We start from the raw sequence: 14,020 nt of genomic DNA, 5'->3' as shown, positions 1-14,020 counted from the left end.
AGTCCCTGTTCAGCGGTACCTTTGCTTCTTTTACAAAAAATTAAGCAGGAAATATGAATTGCTCATTCTAATATGTGCTATTTCTGATGGCATCGCAACCTTGGGCAATATGACTCTAAGGTAGTGGAGTCCAGAGTTCTTGGATGCTTTGCCAACATTTCAAGCCTGACTGTGCTTCTAAATAGCATGAAATAGCAATCTTTGTACAAAGTTTTAATATTGGGGAGACAGATTGGTCGAAAAAAAAGCAGACAGGCGCTGCTGAGATTCGAACTCAGGATCTCCTGTTTACTAGACAGGCGCTTTAACCAACTAAGCCACAGCACCTTTTTTGCATCTGGTCTCCTTTCCTTCCTCATGTAATCATTTAGAAGTGAAATCCACTTTTTTAAGGCTGGGCTTCTGTTGCAATATAACTTTTCAAAATGTTTTCCAATTGACTGAAACTCCATTGCACAAAACGAGCATGTCATTAATCGTCGATTTAGAGTGGACTGCATTGCCCAGTGTGTGCATTGAGGAGCACATGTTCGTCTTTACTGGGGAGCAAGTTTGCACTCATGAATGTGGCAAAACATTAAAATCCGTAAGTGGGTGAACATTAAAGTCCTAGATGCTGAAAATCTCTATATCTGGATACGGAATGACTGAAAAAAGTTATGTCTCCAGTGTCAAAATGTGTGTAATGCACTAGTAATTCATTTCCTTTATTGACCAGTGAGGTAGCCATGTATGGAGGTGCTGTAGAGTGAAAATCAAGTTTCAAATGGGCACTGATCCCTGTGCCTGGATAGCTCAGTCGGTAGAGCATCAGACTTTTAATCTGAGGGTCCAGGGTTCAAGTCCCTGTTCAGGCGTATCTTTGCTTCTTTTACAAAAAATTTAGCAGGAAATATGAATTGCTCATTCTAATATGTGCTATGTCTGATGGCATCGCAACCTTGGGCAATATGACTCTAAGGTAGTGGAGTCCAGAATTCTTGGATGCTTTGCCAACATTTCAAGCCTGACTGTGCTTCTAAATAGCATGAAATAACAATCTTTGTACAAAGTTTTAATATTGGGGAGACAGATTGGTCGAAAAAAAAGCAGACAGGCGCTGCTGAGATTCGAACTCAGGATCTCCTGTTTACTAGACAGGCGCTTTAACCAACTAAGCCACAGCACCTCTTTTGCATCTGATCTCCTTTCCTTCCTCATGTAATCATTTAGAAGTGAAATCCACTTTTTTTAAGGCTGGGCTTCTGTTGCAATATAACTTTACAAAATGTTTTCCAATTGACTGAAACTCCATTGCACAAAACGAGCATGTCATTAATCGTTGATTTAGAGTGGACTGCATTGCCCAGTGTGTGTATTGAGGAGCACATGTTCGCCTTTACTGGGGAGCAATTTTGCACTCATGAATGTGGCAAAACATTCAAATCCGTAAGTGGGTGAACATTAAAGTCCTAGATGCTGCAAATCTCTATATCTGGATAAGGAATGACTGAAAAAAGTTATGTCTCCAGTGTCAAAATGTGTGTAATGCACTAGTAATTCATTTCCTTTATTGACCAGTGAGGTAGCCATGTATGGAGGCGCTGTAGAGTGAAAATCAAGTTTCAAATGGCAGTGATCCATGTGCCTGGATAGCTCAGTCGGTAGAGCATCAGACTTTTAATCTGAGGGTCCAGGGTTCAAGTCCCTGTTCAGGCGTACCTTTGCTTCTTTTACAAAAAATTAAGCAGGAAATATGAATTGCTCATTCTAATATGTGCTGTTTCTGATGGCATCGCAACCTTGGGCAATATGACTCTAAGGTAGTGGAGTCCAGAGTTCTTGGATGCTTTGCCAACATTTCAAGCCTGACTGTGCTTCTAAATAGCATGAAATAGCAATCTTTGTACAAAGTTTTAATATTGGGGAGACAGATTGGTCGAAAAAAAAGCAGACAGGCGCTGCTGAGATTCGAACTTAGGATCTCCTGTTTACTAGACAGGCGCTTTAACCAACTAAGCCACAGCACCTTTTTTGCATCTGGTCTCCTTTCCTTCCTCATGTAATCATTTAGAAGTGAAATCCACTTTTTTAAGGCTGGGCTTCTGTTGCAATATAACTTTTCAAAATGTTTTCCAATTGACTGAAACTCCATTGCACAAAACGAGCATGTCATTAATCGTCGATTTAGAGTGGACTGCATTGCCCAGTGTGTGCATTGAGGAGCACATGTTCGTCTTTACTGGGGAGCAAGTTTGCACTCATGAATGTGGCAAAACATTCAAATCCGTAAGTCGGTGAACATTAAAGTCCTAGATGCTGCAAATCTCTATATCTGGATACGGAATGACTGAAAAAAGTTATGTCTCCAGTGTCAAAATGTGTGTAATGCACTAGTAATTCATTTCCTTTATTGACCAGTGAGGTAGCCATGTATGGAGGTGCTGTAGAGTGAAAATCAAAGTCAAATGGGCAGTGATCCTTGTGCCTGGATAGCTCAGTCGGTAGAGCATCAGACTTTTAATCTGAGGGTCCAGGGTTCAAGTCCCTGTTCAGGCGTACCTTTGCTTCTTTTACAAAAAATTAAGCAGGAAATATGAATTGCTCATTCTAATATGTGCTATTTCTGATGGCATCGCAACCTTGGGCAATATGACTCTAAGGTAGTGGAGTCCAGAGTTCTTGGATGCTTTGCCAACATTTCAAGCCTGACTGTGCTTCTAAATAGCATGAAATAGCAATCTTTGTACAAAGTTTTAATATTGGGGAGACAGATTGGTCGAAAAAAAAGCAGACAGGCGCTGCTGAGATTCGAACTCAGGATTTCCTGTTTACTAGACAGGCGCTTTAACCAACTAAGCCACAGCACCTTTCTTGCATCTGGTCTCCTTTCCTTCCTCATGTAATCATTTAGAAGTGAAATCCACTTTTTTAAGGCTGGGCTTCTATTGCAATATAACTTTTCAAAATGTTTTCCAATTGACTGAAACTCCATTGCACAAAACGAGCATGTCATTAATCGTCGATTTAGAGTGGACTGCATTGCCCAGTGTGTGCATTGAGGAGCACATGTTCGTCTTTACTGGGGAGCAAGTTTGCACTCATGAATGTGGCAAAACATTCAAATCCGTAAGTGGGTGAACATTAAAGTCCTAGATGCTGCAAATCTCTATATCTGGATACGGAATGAATGAAAAAAGTTATGTCTCCAGTGTCAAAATGTGTGTAATGCACTAGTAATTCATATCCTTTATTGACCAGTGAGCTAGCCATGTATGGAGGTGCTGTAGAGTGAAAATCAAGTTTCAAATGGGCAGTGATCCTTGTGCCTGGGTAGCTCAGTCGGTAGAGCATCAGACTTTTAATCTGAGGGTCCAGGGTTCAAGTCCCTGTTCAGGGGTACCTTTGCTTCTTTTACAAAAAATTAAGCAGGAAATATGAATTGCTCATTCTAATATGTGCTATTTCTGATGGCATCGCAACCTTGGGCAATATGACTCTAAGGTAGTGGAGTCCAGAGTTCTTGGATGCTTTGCCAACATTTCAAGCCTGACTGTGCTTCTAAATAGCATGAAATAGCAATCTTTGTACAAAGTTTTAATATTGGGGAGACAGATTGGTCGAAAAAAAAGCAGACAGGCGCTGCTGAGATTCGAACTCAGGATCTCCTGTTTACTAGACAGGCGCTTTAACCAACTAAGCCACAGCACCTTTTCTGCATCTGGTCTCCTTTCCTTCCTCATGTAATCATTTAGAAGTGAAATCCACTTTTTTAAGGCTGGGCTTCTGTTGCAATATAACTTTTCAAAATGTTTTCCAATTGACTGAAACTCCATTGCACAAAACGAGCATGTCATTAATCGTCGATTTAGAGTGGACTGCATTGCCCAGTGTGTGCATTGAGGAGCACATGTTTGTCTTTACTGGGGAGCAAGTTTGCACTCATGAATGTGGCAAAACATTAAAATCCGTAAGTGGGTGAACATTAAAGTCCTAGATGCTGCAAATCTCTATATCTGGATACGGAATGACTGAAAAAAGTTATGTCTCCAGTGTCAAAATGTGTGTAATGCACTAGTAATTCATTTCCTTTATTGACCAGTGAGGTAGCCATGTATGGAGGTGCTGTAGAGTGAAAATCAAGTTTCAAATGGGCAGTGATCACTGTGCCTGGATAGCTCAGTTGGTAGAGCATCAGACTTTTAATCTGAGGGTCCAGGGTTCAAGTCCCTGTTCAGGCGTACCTTTGCTTCTTTTACAAAAAATTAAGCAGGAAATATGAATTGCTCATTCTAATATGTGCTATTTCTGATGGCATCGCAACCTTGGGCAATATGACTCTAAGGTAGTGGAGTCCAGAGTTCTTGGATGCTTTGCCAACATTTCAAGCCTGACTGTGCTTCTAAATAGCATGAAATAGCAATCTTTGTACAAAGTTTTAATATTGGGGAGACAGATTGGTCGAAAAAAAAGCAGACAGGCGCTGCTGAGATTCGAACTCAGGATCTCCTGTTTACTAGACAGGCGCTTTAACCAACTAAGCCACAGCACCTTTTTTGCATCTGGTCTCCTTTCCTTCCTCATGTAATCATTTAGAAGTGAAATCCACTTTTTTAAGGCTGGGCTTCTATTGCAATATAACTTTTCAAAATGTTTTCCAATTGACTGAAACTCCATTGCACAAAACGAGCATGTCATTAATCGTCGATTTAGAGTGGACTGCATTGCCCAGTGTGTGCATTGAGGAGCACATGTTCGTCTTTACTGGGGAGCAAGTTTGCACTCATGAATGTGGCAAAACATTCAAATCCGTAAGTGGGTGAACATTAAAGTCCTAGATGCTGCAAATCTCTATATCTGGATACGGAATGACTGAAAAAAGTTATGTCTCCAGTGTCAAAATGTGTATAATGCACTAGTAATTCATTTCCTTTATTGACCAGTGAGGTAGCCATGTATGGAGGTGCTGTAGAGTGAAAATCAAGTTTCAAATGGGCAGTGATCATTGTGCCTGGATAGCTCAGTTGGTAGAGCATCAGACTTTTAATCTGAGGGTCCAGGGTTCAAGTCCCTGTTCAGGCGTACCTTTGCTTCTTTTACAAAAAATTAAGCAGGAAATATGAATTGCTCATTCTAATATGTGCTATTTCTGATGGCATCGCAACCTTGGGCAATATGACTCTAAGGTAGTGGAGTCCAGAGTTCTTGGATGCTTTGCCAACATTTCAAGCCTGACTGTGCTTCTAAATAGCATGAAATAGCAATCTTTGTACAAAGTTTTAATATTGGGGAGACAGATTGGTCGAAAAAAAAGCAGACAGGCGCTGCTGAGATTCGAACTCAGGATCTCCTGTTTACTAGACAGGCGCTTTAACCAACTAAGCCACAGCACCTTTTTTGCATCTGGTCTCCTTTCCTTCCTCATGTAATCATTTAGAAGTGAAATCCACTTTTTTAAGGCTGGGCTTCTGTTGCAATATAACTTTTCAAAATGTTTTCCAATTGACTGAAACTCCATTGCACAAAACGAGCATGTCATTAATCGTCGATTTAGAGTGGACTGCATTGCCCAGTGTGTGCATTGAGGAGCACATGTTCGTCTTTACTGGGGAGCAAGTTTGCACTCATGAATGTGGCAAAACATTAAAATCCGTAAGTGGGTGAACATTAAAGTCCTAGATGCTGAAAATCTCTATATCTGGATACGGAATGACTGAAAAAAGTTATGTCTCCAGTGTCAAAATGTGTGTAATGCACTAGTAATTCATTTCCTTTATTGACCAGTGAGGTAGCCATGTATGGAGGTGCTGTAGAGTGAAAATCAAGTTTCAAATGGGCACTGATCCCTGTGCCTGGATAGCTCAGTCGGTAGAGCATCAGACTTTTAATCTGAGGGTCCAGGGTTCAAGTCCCTGTTCAGGCGTATCTTTGCTTCTTTTACAAAAAATTTAGCAGGAAATATGAATTGCTCATTCTAATATGTGCTATTTCTGATGGCATCGCAACCTTGGGCAATATGACTCTAAGGTAGTGGAGTCCAGAATTCTTGGATGCTTTGCCAACATTTCAAGCCTGACTGTGCTTCTAAATAGCATGAAATAACAATCTTTGTACAAAGTTTTAATATTGGGGAGACAGATTGGTCGAAAAAAAAGCAGACAGGCGCTGCTGAGATTCGAACTCAGGATCTCCTGTTTACTAGACAGGCGCTTTAACCAACTAAGCCACAGCACCTCTTTTGCATCTGATCTCCTTTCCTTCCTCATGTAATCATTTAGAAGTGAAATCCACTTTTTTTAAGGCTGGGCTTCTGTTGCAATATAACTTTACAAAATGTTTTCCAATTGACTGAAACTCCATTGCACAAAACGAGCATGTCATTAATCGTTGATTTAGAGTGGACTGCATTGCCCAGTGTGTGTATTGAGGAGCACATGTTCGCCTTTACTGGGGAGCAATTTTGCACTCATGAATGTGGCAAAACATTCAAATCCGTAAGTGGGTGAACATTAAAGTCCTAGATGCTGCAAATCTCTATATCTGGATAAGGAATGACTGAAAAAAGTTATGTCTCCAGTGTCAAAATGTGTGTAATGCACTAGTAATTCATTTCCTTTATTGACCAGTGAGGTAGCCATGTATGGAGGCGCTGTAGAGTGAAAATCAAGTTTCAAATGGCAGTGATCCATGTGCCTGGATAGCTCAGTCGGTAGAGCATCAGACTTTTAATCTGAGGGTCCAGGGTTCAAGTCCCTGTTCAGGCGTACCTTTGCTTCTTTTACAAAAAATTAAGCAGGAAATATGAATTGCTCATTCTAATATGTGCTGTTTCTGATGGCATCGCAACCTTGGGCAATATGACTCTAAGGTAGTGGAGTCCAGAGTTCTTGGATGCTTTGCCAACATTTCAAGCCTGACTGTGCTTCTAAATAGCATGAAATAGCAATCTTTGTACAAAGTTTTAATATTGGGGAGACAGATTGGTCGAAAAAAAAGCAGACAGGCGCTGCTGAGATTCGAACTTAGGATCTCCTGTTTACTAGACAGGCGCTTTAACCAACTAAGCCACAGCACCTTTTTTGCATCTGGTCTCCTTTCCTTCCTCATGTAATCATTTAGAAGTGAAATCCACTTTTTTAAGGCTGGGCTTCTGTTGCAATATAACTTTTCAAAATGTTTTCCAATTGACTGAAACTCCATTGCACAAAACGAGCATGTCATTAATCGTCGATTTAGAGTGGACTGCATTGCCCAGTGTGTGCATTGAGGAGCACATGTTCGTCTTTACTGGGGAGCAAGTTTGCACTCATGAATGTGGCAAAACATTCAAATCCGTAAGTGGGTGAACATTAAAGTCCTAGATGCTGCAAATCTCTATATCTGGATACGGAATGACTGAAAAAAGTTATGTCTCCAGTGTCAAAATGTGTGTAATGCACTAGTAATTCATTTCCTTTATTGACCAGTGAGGTAGCCATGTATGGAGGTGCTGTAGAGTGAAAATCAAGTTTCAAATGGGCAGTGATCCTTGTGCCTGGATAGCTCAGTCGGTAGAGCATCAGACTTTTAATCTGAGGGTCCAGGGTTCAAGTCCCTGTTCAGGCGTACCTTTGCTTCTTTTACAAAAAATTAAGCAGGAAATATGAATTGCTCATTCTAATATGTGCTATTTCTGATGGCATCGCAACCTTGGGCAATATGACTCTAAGGTAGTGGAGTCCAGAGTTCTTGGATGCTTTGCCAACATTTCAAGCCTGACTGTGCTTCTAAATAGCATGAAATAGCAATCTTTGTACAAAGTTTTAATATTGGGGAGACAGATTGGTCGAAAAAAAAGCAGACAGGCGCTGCTGAGATTCGAACTCAGGATCTCCTGTTTACTAGACAGGCGCTTTAACCAACTAAGCCACAGCACCTTTTTTGCATCTGGTCTCCTTTCCTTCCTCATGTAATCATTTAGAAGTGAAATCCACTTTTTTAAGGCTGGGCTTCTATTGCAATATAACTTTTCAAAATGTTTTCCAATTGACTGAAACTCCATTGCACAAAACGAGCATGTCATTAATCGTCGATTTAGAGTGGACTGCATTGCCCAGTGTGTGCATTGAGGAGCACATGTTCGTCTTTACTGGGGAGCAAGTTTGCACTCATGAATGTGGCAAAACATTCAAATCCGTAAGTGGGTGAACATTAAAGTCCTAGATGCTGCAAATCTCTATATCTGGATACGGAATGAATGAAAAAAGTTATGTCTCCAGTGTCAAAATGTGTGTAATGCACTAGTAATTCATATCCTTTATTGACCAGTGAGCTAGCCATGTATGGAGGTGCTGTAGAGTGAAAATCAAGTTTCAAATGGGCAGTGATCCTTGTGCCTGGGTAGCTCAGTCGGTAGAGCATCAGACTTTTAATCTGAGGGTCCAGGGTTCAAGTCCCTGTTCAGGGGTACCTTTGCTTCTTTTACAAAAAATTAAGCAGGAAATATGAATTGCTCATTCTAATATGTGCTATTTCTGATGGCATCGCAACCTTGGGCAATATGACTCTAAGGTAGTGGAGTCCAGAGTTCTTGGATGCTTTGCCAACATTTCAAGCCTGACTGTGCTTCTAAATAGCATGAAATAGCAATCTTTGTACAAAGTTTTAATATTGGGGAGACAGATTGGTCGAAAAAAAAGCAGACAGGCGCTGCTGAGATTCGAACTCAGGATCTCCTGTTTACTAGACAGGCGCTTTAACCAACTAAGCCACAGCACCTTTTCTGCATCTGGTCTCCTTTCCTTCCTCATGTAATCATTTAGAAGTGAAATCCACTTTTTTAAGGCTGGGCTTCTGTTGCAATATAACTTTTCAAAATGTTTTCCAATTGACTGAAACTCCATTGCACAAAACGAGCATGTCATTAATCGTCGATTTAGAGTGGACTGCATTGCCCAGTGTGTGCATTGAGGAGCACATGTTTGTCTTTACTGGGGAGCAAGTTTGCACTCATGAATGTGGCAAAACATTAAAATCCGTAAGTGGGTGAACATTAAAGTCCTAGATGCTGCAAATCTCTATATCTGGATACGGAATGACTGAAAAAAGTTATGTCTCCAGTGTCAAAATGTGTGTAATGCACTAGTAATTCATTTCCTTTATTGACCAGTGAGGTAGCCATGTATGGAGGTGCTGTAGAGTGAAAATCAAGTTTCAAATGGGCAGTGATCCCTGTGCCTGGATAGCTCAGTCGGTAGAGCATCAGACTTTTAATCTGAGGGTCCAGGGTTCAAGTCCCTGTTCAGGCGTACCTTTGCTTCTTTTACAAAAAATTAAGCAGGAAATATGAATTGCTCATTCTAATATGTGCTATTTCTGATGGCATCGCAACCTTGGGCAATATGACTCTAAGGTAGTGGAGTCCAGAGTTCTTGGATGCTTTGCCAACATTTCAAGCCTGACTGTGCTTCTAAATAGCATGAAATAGCAATCTTTGTACAAAGTTTTAATATTGGGGAGACAGATTGGTCGAAAAAAAAGCAGACAGGCGCTGCTGAGATTCGAACTCAGGATCTCCTGTTTACTAGACAGGCGCTTTAACCAACTAAGCCACAGCACCTTTTTTGCATCTGGTCTCCTTTCCTTCCTCATGTAATCATTTAGAAGTGAAATCCACTTTTTTAAGGCTGGGCTTCTATTGCAATATAACTTTTCAAAATGTTTTCCAATTGACTGAAACTCCATTGCACAAAACGAGCATGTCATTAATCGTCGATTTAGAGTGGACTGCATTGCCCAGTGTGTGCATTGAGGAGCACATGTTCGTCTTTACTGGGGAGCAAGTTTGCACTCATGAATGTGGCAAAACATTCAAATCCGTAAGTGGGTGAACATTAAAGTCCTAGATGCTGCAAATCTCTATATCTGGATACGGAATGACTGAAAAAAGTTATGTCTCCAGTGTCAAAATGTGTATAATGCACTAGTAATTCATTTCCTTTATTGACCAGTGAGGTAGCCATGTATGGAGGTGCTGTAGAGTGAAAATCAAGTTTCAAATGGGCAGTGATCATTGTGCCTGGATAGCTCAGTTGGTAGAGCATCAGACTTTTAATCTGAGGGTCCAGGGTTCAAGTCCCTGTTCAGGCGTACCTTTGCTTCTTTTACAAAAAATTAAGCAGGAAATATGAATTGCTCATTCTAATATGTGCTATTTCTGATGGCATCGCAACCTTGGGCAATATGACTCTAAGGTAGTGGAGTCCAGAGTTCTTGGATGCTTTGCCAACATTTCAAGCTTGACTGTGCTTCTAAATAGCATGAAATAGCAATCTTTGTACAAAGTTTTAATATTGGGGAGACAGATTGGTCGAAAAAAAAGCAGACAGGCGCTGCTGAGATTCGAACTCAGGATCTCCTGTTTACTAGACAGGCGCTTTAACCAACTAAGCCACAGCACCTTTTTTGCATCTGGTCTCCTTTCCTTCCTCATGTAATCATTTAGAAGTGAAATCCACTTTTTTAAGGCTGGGCTTCTGTTGCAATATAACTTTTCAAAATGTTTTCCAATTCACTGAAACTCCATTGCACAAAACGAGCATGTCATTAATCGTCGATTTAGAGTGGACTGCATTGCCCAGTGTGTGCATTGAGGAGCACATGTTCGTCTTTACTGGGGAGCAAGTTTGCACTCATGAATGTGGCAAAACATTCAAATCCGTAAGTGGGTGAACATTAAAGTCCTAGATGCTGCAAATCTCTATATCTGGATACGGAATGACTGAAAAAAGTTATGTCTCCAGTGTCAAAATGTGTGTAATGCACTAGTAATTCATTTCCTTTATTGACCAGTGAGGTAGCCATGTATGGAGGTGCTGTAGAGTGAAAATCAAGTTTCAAATGGCAGTGATCCATCTGCCTGGATAGCTCAGTCGGTAGAGCATCAGACTTTTAATCTGAGGGTCCAGGGTTCAAGTCCCTGTTCAGGCGTATCTTTGCTTCTTTTACAAAAAATTAAGCAGGAAATATGAATTGCCCATTCTAATATGTGCTATTTCTGATGGCATCGCAACCTTGGGCAATATGACTCTAAGGTAGTGGAGTCCAGAGTTCTTGGATGCTTTGCCAACATATCAAGCCTGACTGTGCTTCTAAATAGCATGAAATAGCAATCTTTGTACAAAATTTTAATATTGGGGAGACAGATTGGTCGAAAAAAAGCAGACAGGCGCTGCTGAGATTCGAACTCAGGATCTCCTGTTTACTAGACAGGCGCTTTAACCAACTAAGCCACAGCACCTTTTTTGCATCTGGTCTCCTTTCCTTCCTCATGTAATCATTTAGAAGTGAAATCCACTTTTTTAAGGCTGGGCTTCTGTTGCAATATAACTTTTCAAAATGTTTTCCAATTGACTGAAACTCCATTGCACAAAACGAGCATGTCATTAATCATCGATTTAGAGTGGACTGCATTGCCCAGTGTGTGCATTGAGGAGCACATGTTCGTCTTTACTGGGGAGCAAGTTTGCACTCATGAATGTGGCAAAACATTCAAATCCGTAAGTGGGTGAACATTAAAGTCCTAGATGCTGCAAATCTCTATATCTGGATACGGAATGACTGAAAAAAGTTATGTCTCCAGTGTCAAAATGTGTGTAATGCACTAGTAATTCATTTCCTTTATTGACCAGTGAGGTAGCCATGTATGGAGGTGCTGCAGAGTGAAAATCAAGTTTCAAATGGGCAGTGATCCCTGTGCCTGGATAGCTCAGTCGGTAGAGCATCAGACTTTTAATCTGAGGGTCCAGGGTTCAAGTCCCTGTTCAGGCGTACCTTTGCTTCTTTTACAAAAAATTAAGCAGGAAATATGAATTGCTCATTCTAATATGTGCTATTTCTGATGGCATCGCAACCTTGGGCAATATGACTCTAAGGTAGTGGAGTCCAGAGTTCTTGGATGCTTTGCCAACATTTCAAGCCTCACTGTGCTTCTAAATAGCATGAAATAGCAATCTTTGTACAAAGTTTTAATATTGGGGAGACAGATTGGTCGAAAAAAAAGCAGACAGGCGCTGCTGAGATTCGAACTCAGAATCTCCTGTTTACTAGACAGGCGCTTTAACCAACTAAGCCACAGCACCTTTTTTGCATCTGGTCTCCTTTCCTTCCTCATGTAATCATTTAGAAGTGAAATCCACTTTTTTAAGGCTGGGCTTCTGTTGCAATATAACTTTTCAAAATGTTTTCCAATTGACTGAAACTCCATTGCACAAAACGAGCATGTCATTAATCGTCGATTTAGAGTGGACTGCATTGTCCAGTGTGTGCATTGAGGAGCACATGTTCATCTTTACTGGGGAGCAAGTTTGCACTCATGAATGTGGCAAAACATTCAAATCCGTAAGTGGGTGAACATTAAAGTCCTAGATGCTGCAAATCTCTATATCTGGATACGGAATGACTGAAAAAAGTTATGGCTCCAGTGTCAAAATGTGTGTAATGCACTAGTAATTCATTTCCTTTATTGACCAGTGAGGTAGCCATGTATGGAGGTGCTGTAGAGTGAAAATCAAGTTTCAAATGGCAGTGATCCATCTGCCTGGATAGCTCAGTCGGTAGAGCATCAGACTTTTAATCTGAGGGTCCAGGGTTCAAGTCCCTGTTCAGGCGTACCTTTGCTTCTTTTACAAAAAATTAAGCAGGAAATATGAATTGCCCATTCTAATATGTGCTATTTCTGATGGCATCGCAACCTTGGGCAATATGACTCTAAGGTAGTGGAGTCCAGAGTTCTTGGATGCTTTGCCAACATATCAAGCCTGACTGTGCTTCTAAATAGCATGAAATAGCAATCTTTGTACAAAGTTTTAACATTGGGGAGACAGATTGGTCGAAAAAAAGCAGACAGGCGCTGCTGAGATTCGAACTCAGGATCTCCTGTTTACTAGACAGGCGCTTTAACCAACTAAGCCACAGCACCTTTTTTGCATATGGTCTCCTTTCCTTCCTCATGTAATCATTTAGAAGTGAAATCCACTTTTTTAAGGCTGGGCTTCTGTTGCAATATAACTTTTCAAAATGTTTTCCAATTGACTGAAACTCCATTGCACAAAACGAGCATGTCATTAATCGTCGATTTAGAGTGGACTGCATTGCCCAGTGTGTGCATTGAGGAGCACATGTTCGTCTTTACTGGGGAGCAAGTTTGCACTCATGAATGTGGCAAAACATTAAAATCCGTAAGTGGGTGAACATTAAAGTCCTAGATGCTGCAAATCTCTATATCTGGATACGGAATGACTGAAAAAAGTTATGTCTCCAGTGTCAAAATGTGTGTAATGCACTAGTAATTCATTTCCTTTATTGACCAGTGAGGTAGCCATGTATGGAGGTGCTGTAGAGTGAAAATCAAGTTTCAAATGGGCAGTGATCCCTGTGCCTGGATAGCTCAGTCGGTAGAGCATCAGACTTTTAATCTGAGGGTCCAGGGTTCAAGTCCCTGTTCAGGCGTATCTTTGCTTCTTTTACAAAAAATTTAGCAGGAAATATGAATTGCTCATTCTAATATGTGCTATTTCTGATGGCATCGCAACCTTGGGCAATATGACTCTAAGGTAGTGGAGTCCAGAATTCTTGGATGCTTTGCCAACATTTCAAGCCTGACTGTGCTTCTAAATAGCATGAAATAACAATCTTTGTACAAAGTTTTAATATTGGGGAGACAGATTGGTCGAAAAAAAAGCAGACAGGCGCTGCTGAGATTCGAACTCAGGATCTCCTGTTTACTAGACAGGCGCTTTAACCAACTAAGCCACAGCACCTCTCTTGCATCTGATCTCCTTTCCTTCCTCATGTAATCATTTAGAAGTGAAATCCACTTTTTTTAAGGCTGGGCTTCTGTTGCAATATAACTTTACAAAATGTTTTCCAATTGACTGAAACTCCATTGCACAAAACGAGCATGTCATTAATCGTTGATTTAGAGTGGACTGCATTGCCCAGTGTGTGTATTGAGGAGCACATGTTCGCCTTTACTGGGGAGCAATTTTGCACTCATGAATGT

General features: G+C 40.8%; 16 non-coding genes across 16 annotated transcripts; 3 read left to right on the top strand and 13 right to left on the bottom strand.

The window, feature by feature from the left end:
- Nucleotides 1–253: 253 nt before the first annotated feature.
- On the bottom strand, nt 254–327 carry TRNAT-AGU (transfer RNA threonine (anticodon AGU)). Its single transcript has one exon. It is a non-coding gene; the product is annotated as a tRNA-Thr (tRNA).
- A 767-nt stretch (nt 328–1,094) lies between these two features.
- On the bottom strand, nt 1,095–1,168 carry TRNAT-AGU (transfer RNA threonine (anticodon AGU)). The gene has a single exon. It is a non-coding gene; the product is annotated as a tRNA-Thr (tRNA).
- A 2,448-nt stretch (nt 1,169–3,616) lies between these two features.
- On the bottom strand, nt 3,617–3,690 carry TRNAT-AGU (transfer RNA threonine (anticodon AGU)). Its single transcript has one exon. It is a non-coding gene; the product is annotated as a tRNA-Thr (tRNA).
- A 457-nt stretch (nt 3,691–4,147) lies between these two features.
- On the top strand, nt 4,148–4,220 carry TRNAK-UUU (transfer RNA lysine (anticodon UUU)). The gene has a single exon. It is a non-coding gene; the product is annotated as a tRNA-Lys (tRNA).
- Nucleotides 4,221–4,457: 237 nt separating this feature from the next.
- On the bottom strand, nt 4,458–4,531 carry TRNAT-AGU (transfer RNA threonine (anticodon AGU)). The gene has a single exon. It is a non-coding gene; the product is annotated as a tRNA-Thr (tRNA).
- Nucleotides 4,532–4,988: 457 nt separating this feature from the next.
- TRNAK-UUU (transfer RNA lysine (anticodon UUU)) lies at nt 4,989–5,061 on the top strand. The gene has a single exon. It is a non-coding gene; the product is annotated as a tRNA-Lys (tRNA).
- A 237-nt stretch (nt 5,062–5,298) lies between these two features.
- TRNAT-AGU (transfer RNA threonine (anticodon AGU)) lies at nt 5,299–5,372 on the bottom strand. The gene has a single exon. It is a non-coding gene; the product is annotated as a tRNA-Thr (tRNA).
- A 767-nt stretch (nt 5,373–6,139) lies between these two features.
- On the bottom strand, nt 6,140–6,213 carry TRNAT-AGU (transfer RNA threonine (anticodon AGU)). Its single transcript has one exon. It is a non-coding gene; the product is annotated as a tRNA-Thr (tRNA).
- A 1,608-nt stretch (nt 6,214–7,821) lies between these two features.
- On the bottom strand, nt 7,822–7,895 carry TRNAT-AGU (transfer RNA threonine (anticodon AGU)). The gene has a single exon. It is a non-coding gene; the product is annotated as a tRNA-Thr (tRNA).
- Nucleotides 7,896–8,662: 767 nt separating this feature from the next.
- Nucleotides 8,663–8,736, bottom strand: TRNAT-AGU (transfer RNA threonine (anticodon AGU)). Its single transcript has one exon. It is a non-coding gene; the product is annotated as a tRNA-Thr (tRNA).
- A 767-nt stretch (nt 8,737–9,503) lies between these two features.
- Nucleotides 9,504–9,577, bottom strand: TRNAT-AGU (transfer RNA threonine (anticodon AGU)). The gene has a single exon. It is a non-coding gene; the product is annotated as a tRNA-Thr (tRNA).
- A 457-nt stretch (nt 9,578–10,034) lies between these two features.
- Nucleotides 10,035–10,107, top strand: TRNAK-UUU (transfer RNA lysine (anticodon UUU)). Its single transcript has one exon. It is a non-coding gene; the product is annotated as a tRNA-Lys (tRNA).
- Nucleotides 10,108–10,344: 237 nt separating this feature from the next.
- Nucleotides 10,345–10,418, bottom strand: TRNAT-AGU (transfer RNA threonine (anticodon AGU)). Its single transcript has one exon. It is a non-coding gene; the product is annotated as a tRNA-Thr (tRNA).
- Nucleotides 10,419–11,183: 765 nt separating this feature from the next.
- Nucleotides 11,184–11,257, bottom strand: TRNAT-AGU (transfer RNA threonine (anticodon AGU)). The gene has a single exon. It is a non-coding gene; the product is annotated as a tRNA-Thr (tRNA).
- Nucleotides 11,258–12,863: 1,606 nt separating this feature from the next.
- On the bottom strand, nt 12,864–12,937 carry TRNAT-AGU (transfer RNA threonine (anticodon AGU)). The gene has a single exon. It is a non-coding gene; the product is annotated as a tRNA-Thr (tRNA).
- Nucleotides 12,938–13,704: 767 nt separating this feature from the next.
- On the bottom strand, nt 13,705–13,778 carry TRNAT-AGU (transfer RNA threonine (anticodon AGU)). The gene has a single exon. It is a non-coding gene; the product is annotated as a tRNA-Thr (tRNA).
- Between the last annotated feature and the right edge of the window lie 242 nt (nt 13,779–14,020).

Source organism: Ambystoma mexicanum, unplaced genomic scaffold (genome assembly GCF_040938575.1).
Source record: "Ambystoma mexicanum isolate Mex_15411 unplaced genomic scaffold, UKY_AmexF1_1 Mex_scaf1, whole genome shotgun sequence".
Lineage (NCBI taxonomy): Eukaryota > Metazoa > Chordata > Amphibia > Caudata > Ambystomatidae > Ambystoma > Ambystoma mexicanum.
This window is presented reverse-complemented; position numbering and strand designations above follow the sequence as displayed.